General features: G+C 38.5%; 1 protein-coding gene across 14 annotated transcripts in view; it reads right to left on the reverse strand.

Moving 5' to 3' along the window:
* DMD (dystrophin) overlaps positions 1–12,426 on the reverse strand; it is a 2,249,390-nt gene that overhangs the window by 536,164 nt on the left and 1,700,800 nt on the right. The window lies entirely within an intron of this gene.

Raw genomic sequence — 12,426 nt, forward strand, 5'->3', positions numbered from 1 at the left:
CTAATATGGAATGCAAGTGTCCCGAGAGACTGAACCTGTTGTGCCACAACACACACTCCTAGATTATATTATTTATCTAGTCAAATATCCCCTTAGCTTTCCTTTCCCACCACCCTATCATTGTGTTTGTGTTTTTTTTTGGGGGGGGGGGATTGTGTGCTTAGGTGGTAGTGGGTGTGTTTGAAATAAAGAGATGGAGAGAGAGCATAAAACCCCTACATTATCTCCATATTCTGAATGTTTTTCATTGGTGTAGTACATTCTGCAAACTTTAATATGCATAGAAATGACTTAGAGACTTGAAAACTTGTCCAAAAATCTCAGTGCTCAATCTGAGTTAGTAGCATGTGGTAGGACCTATGAATTTATATTCTAGTTTATAAGTGATGCTAATGCTGCAAGTCTGAAGACAACACTTTGGGTAACGCTAGGATAGCAGGTACACTGATACTCTGCCAAGGTCCCATGCCATAGCTGATAGGAATACTGACTGCTAATAGCTCACAGCTGCCTCTCTCAGTATTTTACCTAGTTTTCCCTGGAAACATATAACTCTCCTCTTTGAGTCTAATTTAGGGAGCTCAGTCTAAGTCAGTTGGGTCCGTTTTTGCTTTACTTTTCTATTGAACTAATGTAGCGCCTAACATTTATATTTCATCTTTCAGTATTCAGCCCATGAGTCCAATTGTTGAAAACTCTCATACAGTATGTTTCCCATTTCTCCCTACTTTGTATTGTTAGCAAATTTGGTAAGAATGCTATCTCTATCTTCATCCAAACTACTACTAAAAAAAAAAAAAAAAACACTGGATGGCACAACACTGAGATTAGGTTACTGTGAAACGTTTCTAGAAATCTCCTTCCAAGTTGTCATGTACCCATTAAGTAGCAATGAACAGAGCGCAGGCCTCCCAAGGTACAGATATGAGGTGGAACAACAGCACTGCATAAATGGAAATCAACAGGTAGATTCATAGCTAAAGAGAACAATGCATTTTAGAATTTCTATTTTAATAAGAAATTTTGATACTATTACCTATTAATAAATTATATCTCACTACAAAAATGAATATTGTAAATAATCCTTATGAATTCATGATTTTTTCACTTAATATGTATCAGGATTAAAATTACACTTGGTCATCTACTGGGGGATTGGCTTCCTTTAAACATTTTTCAAAAGAGGTTGTGAATTCTTTTAAATATTTTTCAAAAGTTGAGTAACTCAGTTTCACTAGGTAAGTCTAAAATACTTACAATATAGAAGAAAAACACAGTCTCGTAGGAAAAGTATGATTTACTACAAGTCCAAGCAACGTAGGTTATAATCAACAAAGGTGTTTAGGTTAGGTCCACCCTACTTGCTATGTTTGCACTGTGGCATGAAAACACTGACTGAACACAAGGTTACGTAAAGAGTATTCTAATTAAGGATATCATGAAGTCATGTGTAAAGCTGCATATCAGAAGATATTTAAAACACACAACCATGGCTTTGAATGGGGAGTTCAGTTCCCAGTTAAATTTACTTTTCATCTCTTTGGGTGAATCCTGAAGATAGAATAGCCTGAGCATTAAAAAAAAAAAAAAAATGGCTAGAGGCATAAGCGTATTGCTTTAGTTTCTGACTATTTAGTAAGTCGCCATGTACCTCAAGAAGTGATCTCCCTAATGATTTTCCTTGAAAAGATAATACCTACAAAATGTGGTAGGGGTGGGCATTTAGCCTGGCAGTTAGCGCCCTGGTTAAGATAGTTACAGTCCACATCCAAGTGCCTAGGTCTGCTACCTAGGTCTGGCTCCTGACTTCAGCTTCCTGCTAATGCAGACCCTGAGAAGCAGCAGCCATGGCTCTACTAACCGAGTTCCTGTCCCTCAGGTGTGTGACATGAATTAAGTGTCCTGGGAATTTAGAGAGTGAACCAGGGGATGGCATCTCTGTTTACTTCTTTCCTCTCTCTGCCTTTGAAATAAACAAAACTAAAAAAATATTATGTGGTGCAATTTTGAAAAGGAAAATTAAAAAATTATCTGAAAACTCTTTCAACTGTTAATAAATCAGAAGTAAAATAAATGTAGGCAAAGGACATTTGCAACAATACAATGAAAGGAAATGCTAAGAGTGTTAAAGATGATTCATTTTATAAATTCTTTAACTTTTTAACAAAAAGTATCACTTTATACTGGGGGGAAGGTTATATATAGAAGCAATCTCCGAATACAGAACAGTGCTAGATAAAATGTCAAAACAGAACATTCAAAAGGCACAATCCAGGCTCCGAAGTAAGGTAAGTAGTTCTGTGAGTCAGAAACACCACAGAAACTCAAGATAGTGCACAAGGTTGTAGACGTGGGGCTGCTGGGCTCTGGGATGTGAAGTAGGCAGCGGTTGACAGGAGTTGAGATTTACTAGGCTTACGTATCTGAAAATACTCCATGCAAGGCAAAGGACCCAAGCCAGGATCTTTGCTTCAATTAGTCAGGAAAGGCATCATGCTTCCCTATTGGTGAGAGGAGGCTGAAATACACACACACACACACACACACACACAGTCTACCATTGAACACAACATACAACTTTTAAATTCCTCTTAAGGTAGGGGAATTGGGAAAAAATCAATTTCACAAAGCCTACTAATACTTTCATGTCCTCTGTATTTTTTAATATAAGGAATCCATTTGAATAAATACTATATAGAAACACATCCAATCCGTATTATATACCAAATAAAGCTAAAAGAATCCCATGCCATAAGACTGCTGGAATTGTACAGTTAAAAATTGTGTCAAGGAAGGGGTCAGTATTGTGGCACAGTGGGTAAAGCTACAGCCTGTAACGCTGTCATTCCATATGGGCACTGGTTCGAGTCCTAGCTGCTCCACTTCTGATCCAGCTCCCTGCTAATGGCCTGGGAAAAGCAGCAGAAGATGGTTCGAGTCCTTAGGGCCCTACCACCCATACGGGAGACTCAGATGAAACTCCTGGCTTTGGCCTGCTTCAGCCTTGGCCATTGTGGCCACTTAGGGAGTGAACCAGTGGATAGAAGACTTCTATCTCTCCTTCTTTCTCTGTAACTCTGATTTTAAAATAGAGAAATCTTTCAAAAAACTAAGTCAAACAATTATATCCACCTACTAAAATAACTCAACTTTCTAAAAATAAAGTGTAGCTAATTCTTACACTTTACAAAATATTTTAGAGACATGTTTTTGAGAATTATGCAGATACAAAAATACCCAAAAACATGGTATATGCTGTTGCTAACAATACTACAAGTAAACCAAGTAAGGGTAACTTATTCTCATTTGTTTTCATTGTAGATATCATACTAATAAATTTATGAATGAAGAAAAGCCTTTTGGTGCCCCTATAATTTCTCATAAGGAAATACTTGGAAGTTTTCTTTGGTCTTAGGGTTTTTCATGGGTAAACTACATGCAGGGGCATTTGTAATCACATATTTTGATGTACTGGTAGAGCTCAGTTCAGGACTCTTGGACTGGGTTAGAAGGAAAATGGCTACTTGGCTACATGAGCAGGTAATTTTCCACACCAGTAAATCACCGATGACATGGTTCCAAATGTCTTCCTTTGTGTGCAGTCCCTGCAAGCTAATTACTTTAAAGGAGATGGCATAAAATGAACTGGGCACGCATTACTCTGAACCTTTCAGATCCATATGGATCAGGACACTCCCTGGCCCAGAGCCCCAAGGTTTCACATAATAGGTATTATATTATCCTATTGTGGTATGATAAAAATTCTTGGGCTTCATAATCAGGTGGGAAGATTGGGTTTCTGCAGTATAAAAATGGGAGTGTCTTTTAACTATATATACAACTACTCCTGAAGAGGCAAAGGAAGCCTCCTCAGACTGCCAAAAGAAGTATACCTAAAGAAGTAGCTAACAGATTGCATTTGGGAATGTACCTAAATCTTAGTTCTTAAAATGGACTAGGAGATATATTTTGCATAAGAGGAATTAAAAATACGTTGTTCAAAATTACAAAGATTGAACTGGTGGCTTTAGGACAATTTATTTTTAGCTTTAATATTCATAAATAAAATATGCTACAAGTATATTATGAGCAGTTTCCAACTTAATAAGAGATTGTATTTTAAATAAACATCCTGCTTGCATCCAATTACTTTCTTTTACATAGCTTCCAGGGAAGCAAATCTTCATGTGTTAAATTTTTGGAAATAATCCAAAGCCATTTTGTGCCCAACATCTGATTAATCATTTCATTCCACTCACAATTATTGAGAACAATTATTGAGCAAACACAAGGTGTGGCTATAAAATAATACAACAGTCTGCTGATAATCATAAAATAGGCTCCCATGTGGTTCCAGAACAGAAACTCTAAAAATGTTTTGAGAAAGGAAATCATTAGCGAATAGGAAAATGTAAGACTCTTCTGAAGTTCTCACGCCTGTTCCTCTGCTAAGTAGTCAAACAAACATTTACAGTGGTTATTTGTTTTCCTTACAGAGGTTATTTGTTTTCACTCGCAGAAAAAAAAAAAAAAACATGTTTTCCTTATTTATTTTTCCTTCCAGAAAAATTGAAGTATACTTTTGGGAACAGATCATATATGTAAATATCATCCATCAGGTCTGAGGAGAAAAAAAAAAGTGCTGAGCCCAAAGAGAAGCAAGAACTATCATTTTTAAGGCCAAGAACCCTTGGGCCGGTATGAAGGGCAGGTGAGCGTGGAGACTCCATGATGACTGAGAGAAGCTGTACATGATCTGCGGCACAGAAGACGAAAGGGCTTTTGTATGAGGCGACACTTACACAGAGGAAGAAAAGGGATCCTTTCTACAGCAAGTTGTAGGGGAGATTCATGGAACTGGGATGCCTCTCACTGCATGTGTCAACAGATGGGAACGACAGAGGAAAGGAAAGATAGAAGGTCATCTTTAGACTTCCAGCTTTAGAGACAATGCAGTTAGGCAATTAAACAATACTGACAACACAGGGACTCTAGCACTGTTTCAGACAGGGAACGCATCCTGCTTCACAGATTCTGGAACCTGTAGGACATGCAGGCAGAGATGTATGGCAGGGGGCTCAAAGCAGAGCTTCGGACATGAGGAGACAGGTGAAAGATGCAGGACAAGACTCAGGAGTGTTACTGGTAGTTGAGGTCAACAGACAAAGCTACTGGAAATATGTAGAGAAAAAAGTGGGTTAAGAGTGGGATCCCAACATTCAAGGATGTATAAAAAGAGATACACTGATCACTATTACAAATCTCAAATTTCTATCTTGAGCAACCATCTTGAGCCATTTTCTAGAACTTAAGGTCTGTATATCCAGATATTTACTCCACATATCCACCTGGACGAATAACTGAAATTTCAAATGTAATGTGGTCCCATCATTCTCCTGGTATCTTGCCCATGGATACGTCTGCCTCCCTCTAAGTAAGCAGCCCATCTTCCAGTTGCTCAGGTTAAGAACTCTGGAGTCTTCCTTGACTCCTGTCTTTTTCTCACAACTAAATTCAACCCATTAAGAAACCTCGTGGGCTGTGTTGTCCATATATAAGAGAATGTAACCACTTCTCACTCCATTCACCTCTCCCATTCCGATCTTAGATACAGTCAGCTCTTGACAGGGTAATCCCAACAGATTTCTAATGATCGCATTATTTCCCTTTAGGATATTGAAATAGAGGAGTCAGATAAATGAAAACATGGCACTCCTCTGCTCAAAACCCTCCAATGCCTCGCACCTAACCCAGCGTGAACACTAAAATCCTTAGAGGGGCCTCAAAGGCCCAGCAAGATCAGACTTAGGCTCTCACTGGATTCATTGTCTGCTACCCTCTTGCCCACTTGATCTATTCCTGCCACACCGATATCATTAGGCTTCCTCCAATCTACCAAATATGCTCTCCCCTCAGTGTCACTTAATAGGACACTCCTGGAATGCTTTGCTTCCAATTAGCCTCATGGTTCATATCCCCAGGGCATTCACACTTCGCTTAAATGTTACCCTTTCAGAGAGACCTTTCTTTACCACCCATTTTAAATGGCAGCGCTTTGCTTCCACACACCTCACCCCCACACACTCTACTTTGTTCCCTCTTTAGGTTTCCACATTTGCACTTATCTCCATCTGACATATCACATTTAAAAAAAAATATGGTGCAGCATGCCAGCCGTAGCGGCCATTTGGGGGATGAACTAACAGAAGGAAGACCTTCCTCTCTCTCTGTCTCTCTCTCACTGTCTAACTCTGCCTGTCAAAAAAATAAAAAAATTAAAAAAAAATAAATCGATCTTGGAAAAAAAAATTTATCAAGGTCTCTTCTCTCTCCCACCTTCTCCTTCCTATAATATAGGCTTCCTGAGGGTAGGGATTTTCACCGTTGTAGATCTGGTACCAAGAACTGAGCCTACCTAGCGTATAATTAGCACAGAAATATGTACTAAGTGAGTGAATTAATTCTTATAATGTCAATAACTGATGACACTTACTGAGCTCTTACTATGTGGCAGGTATTTTGCAAAGGATTTCATATTTGTTATATGATTAGAAAAAGAGGAGAGCTGTAAGATAACACTGGGAAACCAAAGAAAGCAAAGTTTCAACAGTATAGTTGTTAAATGGAATCAAGCAGATGGATAATATGGCAATTAGTTATTACAATATCACTGTTGATCTTATTGAGTCCTTGTTTCCCATAAAGTGGTGGTGCTAGGAAATTAAGGTTGGACTGAGTCAAAGTACAACCAGGAACTGAATAACAGTTGGATAGTAAGGGGGAAACCATGCATAGCTTGGAGAGAAGAGATATTCCTTTAGGAAGGGAAGTTCTTTTAGGATGAAGGGGATCTGAATATGTGGATTGGTTGACAGGGAAGTACAACAAGAAGGAAGAACTTGAAGATTCCAGAGGAAACAAGCAGAATAATAACCAGAAGAACATCCCAGAGAATGTAAGAGAGATCCAGTGTGCAGCTACTCAAGTTACTCGTGCTGTGTACATCATAGGGCTCAATGTTATTATTTTTTTTTCCCTTCTCTTGTTTCTTTAAAGTGAAGAGGAGGAGAAAGAACCAAGGAATAGAAAAGCAAATGGTGATTTTCAAGTGCTTTAAATGAGTGTTGCCAAAGAGAAATAAGGGGATGATTTTTTTCAGATTATTAACTATTAATTGGGATCATTAAATTATTAGGAAGGACAAATGGATTCTGAAGTATTAATTTAAGGAACAGTGTATTTGTATGTACATACATGCTCATGCATATATATACATGTTACATATAGACGCATATGCCTAATATTTCTTCGAACTCAGGAGTAATTTTCTAGTACTTAAGAGCTTAGGAAAGTAACTCCCAGCCATGTTGAACCCTCTGCTGCCAGCAGCATTTTCTCTACTTGATGAGCTTGCACCTGGCTGGTTGGTAGTAGTGGAAGCTCTCACATAGCTACAGACAGACAATTCAGAGTTAATGCTCATTTCTTGTTTAAAGAGTGATCCTGGAATAGAAATAAGGAAATGAAATCTCATGACAGTGTCATCATAAAGTCATCAGCCAGATGGCAGTCCTTGAAATATAATCCTTAGAGGCTTCTCACAATAATTTGTAATATCACAGCCAATATTATCTTATTCACGAATTCATATCTATTCACAGGGACTGAAGAGAAAGAAATGAACTTGCAGAGGTACTCACTTCTGGACTTTATATGCTAACATGGGCTCTATAAGGAATAGGATCAGTAAATAACTTTTTTTTCCATAGGTCATAATGATGATTTATGTTCTGATCCAATTCTAAATCACAGAATTTAGTTAACAAGCATCCATCTTTTCATGATTAGTGGATTAATTCCTCTTAAGCACAAATGGCTATTTGTATCTTGTGTTTAAAAATAGTAAATTTAAAAAGTTCCTTTCAAAAGTGTGAGTGAAAAATGAAAACTCATCAATCCATTTATAAAGTTAAACACTAAAACACAAAACATTAGTTTGACTTTTTTTTTTGATTATGTCTTGAAACTACAACCTGCCAGAGTGTGATCACAGTAAAGTTTTTTCAAGTTACATTTTTATAACTTAACATTCAAGCATTTAAACTTAAATTGGAAATGTTATTGCTTTAAATAGACTTCCACATATACAAAAACGTTGCATAGATTTATACATATATTGGAAGATTCAGTGCAGGCAATAATTAGTGTTCAGTAGTATAACAGAGTGTCACGAGTTGTGACAAAGGATCAAGTTGGAATGCTTTCTACAGTGTCTCTCTTACCTAAAAGGTCATGGTCAAAATTTTTTTCCGACATGATTCTCTTTTTCTCCATGATTCAAAGTCAATTATTAAACTTGCCTTTTAAAAATGAATTTATAAGATTAAACTCATTTTTAAGATTATAAGTTTATAAGTTTATAAGATTATACAAAAGTGAAGGGACCATCCATCCTGCTGTAAAAAATAAATAAGTAGAAGAAATAGTGTCAAAACAAAGAAATGCAATTGTATGAACCACCGTGTAAAGAAAACACTTTTTATGTATAAAATGCAGCAATACCTTTTTGAAGCAATACGGTATATAATTATTATAAATGAGCCTTAAGCTTTCAAGTGAACACAGACAAAGCTGATCCAGAGCAGGACTGTCAATGAAACTTCCTGTGATGATAGAAATGTTTCACTTTGAACTATCAAACCACATAGCCACTATTTACATGTGACTATTACACACTTCAAAGGTGGCTAATAAGATGGAGAAACTGAATTTTTACTTTAATTATATTTAATGTAAACTCAAATAGCAGACTTTATTGCTGGTCCAGGTATTACACAAACAGATCAAAAAGTGAAAGATCACATGGAGGGTTATTTTCCTGTTTATGAGAGTGGAGAATAAGAGAAGCTGTAGACGAAGTAGGATCCTGCTTGGCCTGTACAGTAGACACACATAACACACATAGAATGTGGATGCCAGAGGAAAGTATCATTAACCAATAGAGAATCCAATTTTCCTCCTGGTCTCTCACTCTGGCCAGAGGAACTATCAAGCCCAAATGGCCCAGTGGTATTGTAATCTTACTCCACCACTCCATTATGTGACAAGTATTTCTTCAGGGAACGTAATGGAACCCAGCCTACAGGATGTTAGATTGTCATTAGATTCTGTCCACATCCTTTGTGTGACACGGTCTCCGCTGGCTGGCTCAGCCCCGATTCCCAGGCACCAGAGATGATGACGCTGTGTTCTGGCTCACAAGCTCCTGAGGAAGCCATTGATTTCCTAATAAAAGCACTGTCCTTCTCCTTCCTACTGGAATATACAGTTCTGAGGGAAATGCCAAGAGGAATGTGTACATTTCAGGGCTGACATTGCTGGGCCACTGTCCACCACTGACCTTCTCACTGTGTGAGAAAAACAGACCTCTGTTTGATACGCTACTGTAAGGTTTTCTACTACTTGAAAGTCAAAAGCAATCCTAATATATATAGCTTTGCTTTCTATGTTGAATTACTGACATACCGGGACAACATAGTTCATTTGTTCACTTGTCTAGTCAACCAAAAAAATGTCTTGAGAGTATTTATGATGCTCCAGTCTAAGGTCTCAGGATTTTGATTGTGGACAAGCCCCACGTATGCTACACACCCTTACAGAACCTATGTTCTTGAGGTAAACAAAGACCAGCCAACACTTAGATAAGCCCTGTGTCACAGGACCAGAAGAGTCTGGAATCTGGGGTTTGGTAGTTAGGGAAGTCTTCCTGGAGGAATCAGCACTTACACTGAGACCTTGATAATGAATAAAACTTAAGAAAGCAAAGAAGAGGGAATAATATATACCAGGTCAGTGGATATAGAGAAGTCAGAACATAGCTAAGGGGAAATTAAAACAGCTCAATGTGACTTAATTATGTGTGAGGAAGTAGATGTGTGGGATTCAGGGAGAATAGGAAATCAGACTGCAGTTGCAAGGAGAGGCCGAATCATGCAAGGCATTAGAGCCATTTAAAAGAGTGGAATGTCTAAAAAGCAATGGATAAGCTACTAATGGCTTTAAAAATGGGAGGAGGGTGAGCTACACGAACACACTTTATTTAGAATGATCCTTCTGAATTCTATGTAGAGAATGAGTGCAAAGTAGGAAAGCTCTAAGTAGGGAAACCAATTAGATGTACAGTGTGGTTACTTAGGAAGCTATGAGAGTCACGGAGCAGGAAGAGAAGTGACTAGATTCTCAAGCCATTTAGGCAATAAGTGACTTTGTGATAGCTTAGCTCTAAGAGTGATAGAAAGTCAAGCATGAATCTGAGTTTTCCAAATCCAACAAGTGGATAGGGTATGGTAAATTCAATGGAGACCATAGGAAGAGAAGTCAGTTGCATTTCAACCAGAAGGTTGGAAAAAGGCAAAGATGAGCTCAGCTTTGAACCTATGCCAGTTGACATTCCTGTGGAACTTTAAAATGGAAAGAAAGCAGCAGCATATAGATGCCTAAATCGGAAAAGACCACTCGCACCTGGGAATACAGATGGGTGGTCAACAAGAGCTGGATCTACACAAGGGGGCGGACTTGTGCCAACAGTGTGTTTTTAGTGAGAAAACAACTGGGAAGAACTTTGCAGGCAAGAATCAAAGGTGGCTTGGTGAACTGAACGTTGTATACGCGCCAATTAAAAATCTGTTATCCTCTCAATTTCTAAATCTATTCATTGCAAAAGTAACTACATACTTTCCTTACTTGACAGATTTTTTAGGGATAAAGCAAAAAAAAAAATAATAAACTGGAAGTCCTTCCCCTGAAGAATCTAAAGACCTTATCACAGTAATCAAAAGACCTGAGAGAGCTGCTTGGGGCATCAAAGAAAATGAACATGGGAATATGGAGAGAGGGATTTGCCAGAAATAACAGTGTAGATGCAGATGAGTGCACTAAGCACTAATCTTGTAGCAGGAATAAGCTCTTTTTGGCCCTCTCTTTTTTTAAAAAAAATTTTATTGTTATCTATTTGAAAGAGAGACAGATTTTCCACCCACCAATTCACTTTCCAAATGACCACCACAGATGGGACTAAGCAAGGCCAAAACCAGGAACTCAACCTTGGTCTCTCTCATAGGTGCCAAGGACCCAAGTAGTTGAACCATCATTTGCTGCCTCCCAGGGTGCACATTAGAAGGAAGTTGAATTTGGAAGTGGAGCTGCGACTTGAATCCAGATACTCTGAAATGGTATGTGGGTGTCTCAAGCGGGGTCATTAACTGCTTCACTTCTTGGTTCCTTTTCACTTTATACTCACTCAACTTGCCAACTTAACCTCTGATCTTTCTTTAAAGAGATTTTGAAATTTATTTGAAAGGCAGAGCTAGAGAGAGAGAGAGAGAGAGAGAGAAGCTTCTATCTGCTGCTGCACTCCCCAAATGGTCACAGCAGTTGGGTCTGGGTTAAGCCAACACAAGGAGCCTGGAACTCCATCTGAGTCTCCCACGTGTGTGGCAGGGGCACAAGCACTTGAGCCATCTTCTGCTGCTTTCCCAGGTGCACTAGCAGGGAGCTGGATCAGAAGTAGAAGCTGACAGGACTAGAACCAGCACTCCTACAGATGGCAGTATCACAGGCAGGGGCTTGACCCACTGAGCCATAATGCTGGCCCTAGTCTCTGATCTTAGTTTGCATTCCCAAAGAGAGACTCCTCTTTGAGAAGCAAGTATTTCTCACTGAAATCTAATGACTGAGTCTCTGACACTCTGACATGAATTTCATATGTATAATTATTCCCAAACCTAATCTAATCTTGTTTAACAGAACAGGTATCAGAGATGTATTTGGAGAATAAAGTTCAAACCTTGCCACTGAGAGAAGGCAGTAACTATTATTACTTTTTCTCCAAGTATCAGTCCCCTATTCAAGTTCACCTTTCCCGCCCCAGGATCCTTTTGATAGGTTCCCAAATATAACTCCCTGACTTCAGGTTCAACCTTCTTTATCACAGTCATCTGAACCTCCTATCTTAAATTCAGGACTTGCACAGCTCTGCTCTTCAGGGTCACCAGCTCCATCAAGATTCACAGGAGTTTTCACCCTTCAATCTCTAGTTCAGTTTCAAGATTTACTTGGTTTCTTAATTTCCATATATCAAAGGCTCATTACTCCTAAGACTTAAGACTTTTGGCTCTTAGTTTAAAGTCTATTTTTTCCTTCAACTGTGGTCATTTTTTGTTAATCAAGTCTACATTACTGACATTTTCAGTCATTTGTGTCATTTTCTGGAACTCATTTTTTTGCTATGGTCTTTCCCATCCCTGCACAGGTACTATTTTTACCTCTGTTTTCTGACACAACTCAAAATAAGTATTCAGTGATCCTTAACTTGCCACAGCATGGAAAAAGCAATGTTACATTTGCAAGTCGGGGAGGTCATCTTTA

The sequence above is a fragment of the Oryctolagus cuniculus genome, chromosome X (assembly GCF_051225735.1).
Source record: "Oryctolagus cuniculus isolate XC-2025 breed Fujian yellow rabbit chromosome X, ASM5122573v1, whole genome shotgun sequence".
In the NCBI taxonomy this organism is placed as follows: Eukaryota; Metazoa; Chordata; class Mammalia; order Lagomorpha; family Leporidae; genus Oryctolagus; species Oryctolagus cuniculus.